This window comes from Rattus norvegicus, chromosome 2 (assembly GCF_021556685.1).
Source record: "Rattus norvegicus strain SHRSP/BbbUtx chromosome 2, alternate assembly SHRSP_T2T, whole genome shotgun sequence".
In the NCBI taxonomy this organism is placed as follows: Eukaryota; Metazoa; Chordata; class Mammalia; order Rodentia; family Muridae; genus Rattus; species Rattus norvegicus.
In genome coordinates, this window is record NC_141535.1 from 57363748 (window position 1) to 57376560 (window position 12813).

The 12813-nt window shown below is 38.3% G+C and overlaps 1 protein-coding gene across 40 annotated transcripts in view; it reads left to right on the forward strand.

Moving 5' to 3' along the window:
- Positions 1-12813, forward strand: part of Fyb1 (FYN binding protein 1) — a 149865-nt gene that overhangs the window by 8802 nt on the left and 128250 nt on the right. For 8 of the 40 annotated variants that reach the window (XR_015667191.1, XR_015667195.1, XR_015667193.1 and 5 more), the window contains exon 2: positions 3487-3611. The exons of 31 other annotated variants lie outside the window; for them this stretch is intronic. The gene's annotated coding sequence lies outside the window, so the exon portion shown is untranslated. Of the gene's footprint in view, positions 1-3468; positions 3612-12813 lie in introns of those variants that run through there. One more of the 40 variants, XM_087630168.1, reaches the window with a different exon arrangement.

Sequence of the window (12813 nt, forward strand, 5' to 3'; positions counted from 1 at the left end):
GAACATGTGCTCCCATCCCATGCATGCTGGGTTCCGACAGAGAAGTGACAATTTGGAAAGAGTATGATGTTAAATACTAAAATGTATACATGGCCTTCATTTGACTGAATCAGCTATATTTTAATCTCTTAAATGAAAATTTACCTGAATTCAAATATTCTAAAATGAAGAGTCACTTTGCCTCAGCACTTTGCAGACTTACTCGAATGGCTTCTGATTTCAGGGGCTACAGAACGGGACAGAGAGGTCAATGCCAGGTGTCTTCCTCTATTCTTTCTTTAATTTTTTTGGAGGCAAGGTCTCTCACTGAACTTAGAACCATTCGATTATAATGCTGCCCAGTGAGCCCCATGATCCTCCTCTCCACCACCCAGTACTAAAATTGGAGCATCCTCTTACCCGGATTTTTACAAGGTTGCTGGGGCTCTGAACTCTGGTCCTCATGAATGTGCAACAAGTACTTGACCCTTTGAGCCACCTCTCTGATGGCTTTGATAGCTTCTGACTTCCATTGTCACCAACATAATGTGCTTTTGAGACTGCCATCCCCTGTAGTGAATTCTACCTTTCTCTCTGAGGAGCTTGTCATCAGGTTTAGCATCTTTAGTGTGGTGTAGAGAGATGCAAACTTATTTTTTATCTATACCTATATATTGGCTAGCCTGATCCAAAGCAACCGCTTTCTTTTATTCTAAAAAACTCCAGTATTTCCTCCTTCCCAAGTTTTATTTCAATCTTCTTATCCAGAGTTCCTTCTATAGAAACCCTGTCTCAACTTTTCCTAAATGATTCCAATGGCTCCTTTAAATTCTGTATTCCTTTTTGTCTCTGGATGGATCCTATATTAACTTACCAGCTTCGTCTTCTAGTTCACTCATTCTTGCCCCAACTGTCTTCCAGGGTGACCAGCATTTCCAATTTTCCAGCACTTTCTCAATGTCTTAGTTAGGGTTACTGCTGCCGTGACCAAAGCATTCAGATTACACTTCTGTGTCGCTGTTCATCATAGGAAGTCAGGACACGAACTCAAAGAGGGCAGGAACCTGGAGGCAGGAGCTGATGCAGAGGGCATGGAGGGATGGTGCTTACTGGCTTGCTTCCATGACTTTGCTTCAGCCTGATTTCTTAGAGAACCCAGGACCTCCAGCCCAGGGATAGCACCACACACCATGGGCTGGGCCATCTCCCAGCAATCACTAGGAAAATGCCTTACAGCTGGGTCTTATGGGGACATTTTCTCAATAAAGTTCCCTCCTTTCAGATAAGTCTACCTTGTGAAAGGCTGGCATAAATCTTGCCAGGACACTCAGTTTGAGCACTAACATCACAGGCCTTTGGAGCATCAGCTCAATTCAAATGAAGACAGTCGTTTACCTTACCTATGTCCAGTAAAAGTTTTATCCCTCTATTGAGTCTTTGTAGCAAGAATGAGCATTCCATTTCCATTTAAAATTTGTCATTTTTCTTAACTGTACATTCTTGCTAATATCTGCTTACTTTTATTCAAACATTCTTTGAGTATTATTATATTTCTCAACAGAACTCATAAAGTCATTTCTAAGCTGCTACTTTAAATTTAATCTAGGGTAAGCACACATTTTGTTTATTCATTTACTTACACATCTGATATATTTATTTGAGACAGGGTCTCACTACATAGCTCTGTCTGACCTGGAATTTGCTATGAAAAATGGATAGGCCTAGAACTCACAGAGGTCTACCTTACTCTGCCTTCAGAGTATGGGGATTGAAGACATGCGCCGCCACACCCAGATTAAACCTATGTTTTAGTTGTTGATTTTCTTGGGTTCTGTTTCCTGAAAATGGCTTGATTCCTGCCTCTGAAAATGTTGTACTGTAGACAAATTTTTGATGAAGTTTTATTGATACATGTTGGTAGTTATTGTCTGTATTCTTCTGTATGCTTAGTGTAACATCACCCTCATTGGCTCTGTGCTTAGCTTACTTCTTTAGGACTCCAAAATAGAGTCAGATCCATAGTGACAGGAAGACAAAACTGCTCAGAATGACTTTAGACATTTAGCCCCTTACACTGCTAAATTTATGGTTCTCTGTTCTTGAGTAAAAGAAGGTCTGGATTAATGGTCCTCAGCCTGGCTGCACATTTGAACTATCTGATAAATTTTAAAACAACAGCTGCTCCAGACTCAGACCCAGACCCAGACCCAGAAAGTCTCATGTTTTCCTAGTAGTACAAGTACTTTTGTTTTAATTCCCCAAATCAGAGAAACACCCAAAGTTTGCTTTAGTTTGTCATTTACTGCTTCGTTTCATTTTACAGGAAAGATCCCCACTCATACCAGTGTCCAGAATTCTAAGCAAAAGCTCTTAACTATTTGTGAAAAATGGTTTTTAAACGATACATCCTAGGACTGGCTTTATGTGTATAAATCTCAATTCTCTGTTCACTGTTAGTTCTGTGACTTTGGACAATGCAAGATTTTTATGATTCAGTTTCCCCATATGTAAAATGAATAAATCATCATAAATTATTATACTACTGAATAGGGATATTATAAAGAATATATAATTTATAAGTGAATGCCTTTAAAAGGTGCCTGACATGAGCAAATGCATTGCAAAACTATATAAAAGTATTTACTTGCAGGTTAAAAAATGCAAAGAACCCACAAAATAGGACAAAGTCAAAATGTTAGAGGCAGAGGGATTTTAAAGAGGTCAAAGAACCTTGTCTCTTCATATATAGAGGAAAAAAAGGGGGGAGGGAGAGTTTTGCCTATTAAAATGTTCTTTTAAAACACCAAAAAATAAACTTTTGCTCACAAAAATTCTCAGGACCTTGTCACGTGTCTTAATCTCAGTTATGTAATTCTAAAAGCCCGAGTTGAGACTTTCTATTCATCTTGGTGTTCAGCTACAAATACTGATAAGCCAGCAATAAATTCAATCCTTATGTAAATCCTGGCAGAGAGTAAAAGCAGCAGAGCTGAAATAAACATGGGCTCAACTTGATTTATGACAGACGTTGAGATGAAAGAATTCCAGTGAAATCTACTAAGAACAGCCTAGACCTTTGGAGGGTTACGGTGCATGAATACATTTTGATTTGCCAGGGTGTGAAAGTAGCCCATTGAACTTGTTGCAATGCTATTCACTACAAAAAAAAAAAAAAAAAAAAAAAAAAAAAAAGAGGGGGGAGGGATCGTTGAGCTTATCACAAGAGGACATTCATCCGAGAGAAACTAATTTTATCACATGTACCCATAACCGCATGAGGCAGCGTTTCGCAGTAAAGTTTTTCTGTGGCAGGACACAGCTACCCCAACAAAGCAGGCCCAAAGGAGGCAGATTGTCAGATTAGTCACCTAGGAGGTGGGGAGGGTGACTCAGGGAGTTTCCAAAGCGTGTTTAATCCCAGAAATGACCATGAGGGAGGAACTGCTGTAATTGCTAACTTCTAAGCAGAGTTCACCTGAAGTTACTGAGCGAGCGCGCCCATTGCAGGTGGCTCCATTCTCAGAAGGAAGAGTCACCTAACCTGGACAAGCGCTGTTAAATTGATAAGCAGAACAAGGCAGGAGGGAGGGACTTACATCCCTGTTTGTCCGGCTGCTCTTCCTTTCCACTTGGTAAGTCCCTCTATTTCATTTGCTGTTCACTCTCCCTGCAAATAGGCAGTAGGCTCATTGGGATCGGAGGCCGGACCCACCCTTTGACCAGTGAGGAACAGGTTTCTCTTTTTCTTGGGTTTATCACATGCAAGTTGTCACACTAGACCTGGGAGGGTGACACCTTCTTGGCCAAAGACACTTGCAAAAACTGGAAACTAACACATCTTGGCAATTGTGATTACTTACTGTTTTCATTGTTAAGATCTATATTTAACTACATGGCAATGAATAGCGTATTCATAGGTGTCTGTAATGAACATTTCTGCTTCGCAATATACACTGTTTGCTATTCTAAAAATACACTTAAAAGCACTCAACCCACAATGAAGAAACAGGAGAGATGCTGGATAAAGAGATGCTGGGGCTCCTGAAAACTAGAAGTCAATGGAGAAGCCTCGCCTCCATCACCAATCCTTAGCTCTCCCATGCTGAGAATTCTGTTCCCCCTTTTGTGCCTCGCTGGCAACCGGACTGATCAGTCTCCATCATCAAACCTGAGTACGGATTGGATGGTACACGGTCCATTCTTCAAGTCCCATATTAGTTCCTGAAAACAATGGTTCTGATACCTCCCATGCAGCTTCTGCTTCTGAATTTAATATTCTTTAGTGAACACAGTGAACAGTTCTGGAAATACAGAAAGAATCAGGGCAAGGTTTGGTGAACTTTGTGCCCTGAATAGGCTGCTGGTTTGGAATACATTTGATGTGGAAGTAGGAGTTGGAAATCAAATATATACCAGCCTCCTGGAAGGCTCTGGGCCAGCCTTGAGTGTATGTGTGGAAGGAATTCGGGGATGGTTTAAAGTCGGTGGTAAGGATGATATTGATGTGCACAACTGACTTTGGGGTGTGTCCACCTCCTCTAAGAGCTGAGTGAGGAACCAGGTCGGTTGGCCCAAACAGGAGAAAACCTCGAGAGCTGTGCAGTCTCGGTGGCAAATGTCCAGGAATTCAGCTTCCCTCTGAATAAAAATGCATGCATATGCTTGAAATGTTTTATAGTAAGATGTGGGGGAAAGTGGAAATGTCACACAGCCTTGGCAAAAGGCACTGTGCGTTTTACTTTATGCTCTACACTCTTAACCAACGCATCTGTACCTTTATCCACTAATGGGGAAAAAAAAACAGTAATAAACCTTCTCCCCTCAAATTTGAAAATACAAACGTTTCATCATTTTCCACTCTTGTGAAAGTGGAGCGCGCAAGGATGACATGTTATTTTTCAGGAAATGAAAGTCCAAGTATCTATTAATATTTTAGTAAATGTTTTTAGTATTTAGTAAAGTATTTAGTAAATGTTTTTCTTTTTTTTTTTTTGAGTTACAAGAAATCTGTAGTTAGAGGGTACTATAGCATAGGTAGTATATAACCACAACAATTTTAAACTACTTTAGAAATTAAATTATGACACTCTTTAATATCACCATATTTATTTAATATTCATTCAAAGGAGGTGCAGTGGATGATTATGTATTTCATTTTCTATAAAAGTCATATTCTATTTTAACCTAGTATATTTTTTCTTCCATATTTATTGTCAAGTACTTTTTTTTTAATTTTACAGGGGGAAAGGGGATAACATTTGAAATGTAAATACATAAAATATCCAAGAAAAATAAAACATCCAAGTAAATGCTTTCCCAAATGTCTCACTAGACAGCGTCCATGACGTTCTATGAGTGCCACCCTGGCACTGCCTCCTTCCTCCCTCTCCCTTTCTGCCAGAGCAGGTGTGACACTTCCCCTAACACTTGGCAGCAGCAACTTGACTCCTTCATGAGAACGTTCACTGCCAGTTTGCCCACGCAATAGCTCTTGACTGCCTCCACCCTGTCTCCCTTCTCCAGCCGTGAAATTCTCACTAAGTGCTGCTAATATTTGTTTGGTTATGCAGCCTTACTTACGCTGGGATGACAGTGTATGTATTCGTTGGCCGACTCCTAATTTTGCAAAAGCCTAATCTAATTAAGGCAAAGCTGTGCTTCTAGGTTAATAAGCAATGGCACCATTTAAAACAAAATCCTCCCATTCCAGGTGGGAAGAGGGCATCCATGTCAATCAGTTTACGGGAAATGACGGGAAACGCTGAGAGCAAACTGAGAGCACTACACTTCTTGCGGGATAAAATAAAAGCCAACCCCATCCATAACCACGTGCTGATGCGGTTTTGCTTAGGCTTGGAAGCCTATGTCCCAGGTGCTTCTGATAAGCCAGAGGCTTGGCTTCTGATGAGCAGGGAAGGTTCTGAGTTCCCCAGATGGGTACTGGCAGTGTCTGTGGACATCCTTATCTCACAGGATAAGTGAGTTTTCATTCATTAAAAGGTGAAAAGAAACTCAAGGTTCATCGTGGAAAAGGGTCTGTGTCCGTCCACCTCAGGACACTTGTATCAGTACACTTTCTCACATTAGAATGTTCTGATTGTATAGAAATATCTTATTTATTCTCCCTACACACTCCTATATGAGAATATCAGAGACCAGATTGACAGATAGGATAGTCTGGGGAATACAAAGTGTACATTCCTTTAGGAATTTTTTTTAACTCTTTCTTTTTCCTGTAAATACAGCATAGTCCTAAGATACAAAAGGTTCAAAACACTTTCATGCTTTCTAAAATTAGGAACACAGTAACAAACGAATCCTAACAAGTTATCAAACGCTTTCTTGATGCCAGGCACCATTACATTATGAAAGTTTCAATGCCTCGAATTCTCTCAGGTTGTTCCTGGAGACATGGTCATTGATCTGGAAAAGAGAGAGAATGGGTGTTTATGTGGGTTGTGTGTTGAGTAATTAGGAACTAGAACTATCCAAATCAGACTGCCCCTGAAAAGTATGGCTAAAGTATTTTACCCTGTTAGTTCTCTGAGGTAAGAAGAAACACCACTAACACAATGTACAGAACACAGAGAACCTGCTCGTTTATGTTTATTCTTCCAGATGTCTCTCTGTGGGTGAGAGTAGGTTGATTAATGCAGTATTATTAGTGATTTGTGATAAGCTGACACTATAGAACCGTCTCTTAAGACATATGGTTTGGGAGAAATTTATGATAACTGGTTCTACTTCCTTGACTGTTCTGCATTTTTGTATATACTTAAAATATATCAAAAGTAATTTGAAAATACTGCTGTGGAAATACTACCTTACAGCATTAAACCAGTTGATCTTCGTCCATACAGAAACATTACTATATTTTGTTCATTTGTTTGTTTTGTTTTTGAGACAGGGTTTCTCTCTGTAGCCCTGGCTGTCCTGAAACTTACTCTATAGACCAGGCTGGCCTTGAACTCAAGAGATCATACTGCCTCTGCCTCTCAAGTGCTGGGATTAATCAGATAAGATTAATCAGATTTTATAAATGATGCTATCTTTCACTGCTTCTCATGTTGACTCACAACCATTCACGATTTGTTTCTTTGGTTTTTTGTTTGTTTATTTGTTTCCAGGTTTTTGATACAGGGTTTCTCTGTGTAGTCTTAGTGATCTCAGAACTCACTTTGTAGACCAGACTAGCCTTGAACTCCGATATCTGCTTGCCACCTCATCTCTGTTCACAGTCCTTGTACTCACTGTAACAGTCTATGGTGATACCAGTAGTTTTCTTAGATAGTTGTGGCTGCCAAAATTCTTCCAATTAGAAAAACTGAAATCATCGTGTCCATACATGATCATTATTTTTCATTACTTTAATTGTTTCCTTTCAACTAAAATCCAAGAGGTAATCAAAAAGATTAAATTTTGTTATTTTATGCATCTACAGACTGACAAGAAGAAATCTAGAATTTTTTCTATATTTATATGTCTCTCTATATTTATATCTTATGAATAAAACAATAAAAATTGCTTTAAATCAAATTCCTTTAGTTACTGTTGAATTGAGCTCTACTGAGCAATGCCCATGACTCCTTCCACTGCATTTACAGTTAGGGGAAACCTAAGTGATATTCTCATATCCAAAGTCTTCATTTTAGTTTAGTTCTGGTATTTTAGTTTACTAGGACACAGATTGAAAATCTAACACTTGCAGGGGGTTATAATAATTTATTTTAGTTGGTCTTCCATGCTACAATTGCTTTTAAAATCAATATATTTGTGGATAAATATTGTGGTCTGTGGTCTGTTGACTTTTTTCTTTTTTTTTCTTTTTTTTTTTTTTTTTTTGGTTCTTTTTTCGGAGCTGGGGACCGAACCCAGGGCCTTGCACTTCCTAGGCAAGCGCTCTACCACTGAGCTAAATCCCCAGCCCCTGTTGACTTTTTTCTAAACACTACATTCTATTTGGTATTATTCTAAATTTTGGAAGTAATTATGTGTGTGGATAAAACAGTACCCATTCACATTTTCTTACTTTAATTTTGTTAGTGTAAGATTATTACATATTATGGATTTTTGAGTCACTTAATTTCATGTCTGTATAATTGCTACACCTTTTTATTATTATAATATATAATGATGTACTATAACAATATATCCATTTTATGTAATATAATATATATACTATCTACTATCGTACTTCCTCTTTTTGTGCTTTTACATGTTTTTAATATCTTCTACATGTTTTTCTAAGTAAATTTGTTGACAGCATTTTTAAGTTCTGGCAAAGTTCTATGTGGGACTCCACTTCCATTATCTCAGCGTCAAACACGGCAGATTAGCATAGACAGTAAATGCTTCTATTTTAACTGTTGCTCAGAACAGAACCTGCCATTTTTTTACACTTTGTCCTTTAGAGATCGTTCCATCCACATAAGAGCATCTCTGGGTTCTCAAGGTGTTTTTCAGACCAGGGCATAGTCTAGCCAGAAAGCCCAGAGGAACTCCACCTGAGAACAAAGCCACGCCATAACTAAACTGTGTATCAGTTGCAGATGCATTCCAGTTGCTCCTGGAGTCCCAGTAGGTCCCAGGATGCAGGAGCTGTTATCGCTGTGATTCTATTTTGTCTGTCCTGTAAAGGGGTTAATCCCGGTGAAACTGACCTGTATACACATCATAAGCTCCACGTTTATGCTCCAATGTAAGCAACTTCTTCAGGGGCAATTTTTTACTTTCTTGAGAAGTACTTCCTATAAAACATGAGCCTAGTTTTGTCCACGTTGTTTCAAGATTTTAAAAAAGTTATAAGCAGATTGGCCTACATTTAGTGAGGTACATTCACCCAGTCTTCCTTCTTCTTGAGCTTCATTGGGTCTCTGAATTGTTTTTTGGGGGTATTCAGAACATTTGGGCTAATATCCACTTACCAGTGAGTGCATACCATGTGTGTTCTCTAGTGACTGGGTTACCTCACTCAGGATGATACTTTCTAATTCCATCCATTTCCCTAAAATTTTTCATGAAGTCATTGTTTTTAACAGCTGACTAGTACTCCGTTGTGTAAATGTACCACATTTTTGTATCCGTTCCTCTGTTGAAGGACATCTGGGTTCTTTCCAGCTTCTGGCTATTATAAATAAGGCTGCTATGCACATAGTGGAGCATGTGTCCTTGTTATATGTTGGAGCATCGTTTGGGTATATGCCCAGGAATGGTATAGCTGGGTCCTCGGGTAGTAGAATGTCCAATTTTCTGAGGAACCTCCAGACTGATTTCCAGAATGGTTGTACCACCTTGCAATCCCACCAGCAATGGAGGAGTGTTCCTCTTCCTCCACATCCTTGCCAGCATCTGCTGTCACCTGAGTTTTTGATCTTAGCCATTCTCACTGGTGTGAGGTGGAATCTCAGGGTTGTTTTGAATTGCATTTCCCTGATGACTAAGGATGTTGAACATTTCTTTAGGTGCTTCATGGCCATTTGATATTCCTCAGTTGAGAATTCTTTGTTTAACTCCATACCCAATTTTTAATAGGTTTATTTGGTTCTCTGGAGTCTAACTTCTTGAATTCTTTATATATATTGGATATTAGCCCTCTGTCGAATGGATGATTGGTAAAGATCTTTTCCCAATCTGTTGGTTACCATTTTGTCCTATTGACACTGTCCTTTGCCTTACAGAAGCTTTGCAATTTTATGAGGTCCCAATTGTTAATTCTTAATCTTAGAGCATAAACCACTGGTGTTCTGTTTAAGAATTTACCCCAGTGCCCATGTGTTTGACTCTTCCCCCTTTCTTTTCTATTAGTTTTAGTGTATCTCCTTTTATGTAGAGGTCCTTGATCCATTTGGACTTGAGCTTTGTATAAGGAGATAAGTATGAATCAATGTGGATTCTTCTACATGCTGACCTCCAGTTGAACCAGCACCATTTGTTGGAAATGCTGTCTTTTTTCCACTGGGTGGTTTTAGCTCCTTCGTCAAAGATCAAGTGACCATAGGTGTGTGGGTTCATTTATGGGTCTTCAATTCTATTCCATTGGTCTATCTGTCTGTCTCTGTACCAATACCATACAGATTTTATGACTATTGCTCTGTAATACAGCTTGAGGTCAGGGATGGTGATTCCTCCAGAAGTTCTTTTATTGTTGGGGATAGTTTTGGCTATCCTAGGGTTTTTGTTATTCCAAATCAATTTGCAAATTGCTCTTTCTAAATCTATGAAGAATTGAGTTGGAATTTTGATGGGGATTGCATTGAATCTATAGATTGTTTTCAGCAAGATGGACATTTTTACTATATTAACTCTGCTAATAACACGAGCATGGGAGATTTTTCCATCTTCTGAAATCTTCAATTTATTTCTTCAAGGACTTGAAATTCTTGTCATACAGTTCTTTTACTTGTTTGGTTAGAGTCACACCAAGATATTTTACATTATTTGTGACTATTGTAAGGGTGTCGTTTTTCCCTAATTTTGTTCTCAACCTGTTTATCCTTTGAGTAGAGGAAGGCTACTGATTTGTTTGAGTTAATTTTATACCCAGCCACTTTGCTGAAGTTGTTTATCAGGCTTAGTAGTTCTCTGGTGGAACTTTTAGGGTCAGTTAAGTATAGTATCATCATCTGCAAAAAGTGATATTTTGACCTCTTCCTTTCCAATTTGTATCCCTTTAACCTCCTATTGTCTAATTGCTCTGGTTAGGACTTCGAGTACTATACTGACTAGGTAGGGAGAGAGTGGGCACCTGTGTCTAGTCCCTGATTTTAATGTGATCACTTCAAGTTTCTCTCCATTTAGTTTGATGTTGGCTACTGGTTTACTGTATGTTGCTTTTACTATGTTTAGGTATGGGCCTTGAACTCCTGACCTTTCCAAGACTTTTACTATGAAGGGGTGTTGAATTTTGTCAAATGCTTTCTCAGCATCTAATGAGATGATCATATGGTTTATATCTTTGAGTTTGTTTGTATAGTGAATTATGTTGATGGATTTCCTTACATTAAACCATCCCTGCATCCCTGGGATGAAGCCTACTTGATCATGATGGATGATCATTTTGATGTATTCTTGGATTCTGTTTGCTGGATTTTATTTAGTATTTTGGCATTGATATGCATAAGGAAAATTGGTCTGAAGTTCTTTTTCCTTGGTAGGACATTGTGTGGTTTAGGTATAAGCATAATTGTGTCTTCATAGAACAAAGTAGGTAGCATACCTTCTGCTTCTATTTTGTGGAATAGTTTGAAGAGTATTGGTATTGGGTCTTCTTTGAAGGTCTGATAGAATTCGGCACAAAAAGCACCAGGTCCTGGGAAATTTTTGGTTGGGAGTCTTTGTTGTTGTTGTTGGTGGTGGTGGTAGTGGTTGGTTGGGAGTCTTTTAATGACTTCTTCTATTTCTTTAGAGGTTATGGGACTGTTAAGATGGTTTATCTGATTCTGATTAAACTTTGGTACCTGGTATCTGTCTAGAAAATTGTCTGTATCATCCAGATTTTCCAGTTTTGCTGAATATAGGCTTTGTAGTAGGATCTGATGTTTTTTTTTTTAATTTCCTCAGTTTCTGTTGTTATATGTCCCTTTTCATTTCTGATTTTGTTAATTTGGATACATTCTCTGTACCCTCTAGTTAGTCTGGCTAAGGGTTTATCTATCTAGTTGATTTTATCAGAGAACCAGCTCCTGGTTTTCGGGATTCTTTGTATAGTTTTTTGTTTCTACTTGGTTGATTTCAGCCCTGAGTTTGATTATTTCCTGCCTTCTACTGCTATTGCATGATTTGCTTCTTTTTGTTCTAGAGCTTTCAGATGTGCTGTCAAGCTGTTAGTGTATGACCTCTCCAATTTCTTTTTGAGGCACTCAGAGCTATGAGTTTTCCTCTTAGACTGCTTTCATTTTTTCCCATAACTTTGGGTATGTTGTGCCTTCATTTTCATTAAATTCTAAAAAGTCTTTAATTCCTTTATTTATTTCTTCCTTGATGAAGTTATCATTAAGTAGAGTATTGTTCAGCTTCCATATGTATGTGGACTTTCTGTTGTTTTTTTTATTGAAGACAAGTCTTGGTCCATGGTGATATGATAGGATGCGTGGGATTATTTTAATCTTCTTGTTCCTGTTGAGGCCTGTTTTGTGAAAAGTTATAGAGTCAATTTTGGAGAAGGTGCCATGAAGTGCTGAGAAGAAGGTCTATTCTTTTGTTTTAGGATGAAATGTTCTACAGATATCTGTTAAATCCATTTGGTTCATAACTTCTGTTAGTTTCACTGTGTTTCTGTTTAGTTTCTGTTTCCATATATCTATCCATTGCTAAGATTGAGGTGTTGAAGTCTCTTACTATTATCGTATGATGTGCAATGTATGCTTTGAGCTTTAGTAAAGTTTCTTTTAGAATGTGGGTGCCCTTGTATTTGAAGCATAGATGTTCAGAACTGAGAGCTCATCTTTGTAGATTATTCCTCCCTTATCTTTTTTTTTGATAACTTTTGGTTGAAAGTCAATTTTATTCAATATTAGAATGGCTATTCCAGCTTGTTTCTTGGGACCATTTGCTCGGAAGACTTTTTTTCAGCCTTTTTACTCTGAGGTAGTGTCTGTCTTTGTTATTGAGGTATGTTTCTTCTATGCAGCAAAATGCTGGGTCCTGTTTAAATATCCAATCTGTGAGCATATGTCTTTTTATAGGTGAGTTGAGTCCATTAATATTGAGAGATATTAAAGAATAGTGATTGCTGCTTCCTGTTATTTGTGTTTTTAGAGGTAGAATTGTGATAGTGTGGCTATCTTCCTTTGGGTTTGTTGAAAGAAGATTACTTTCTTTTTTTAGGGTATAGTT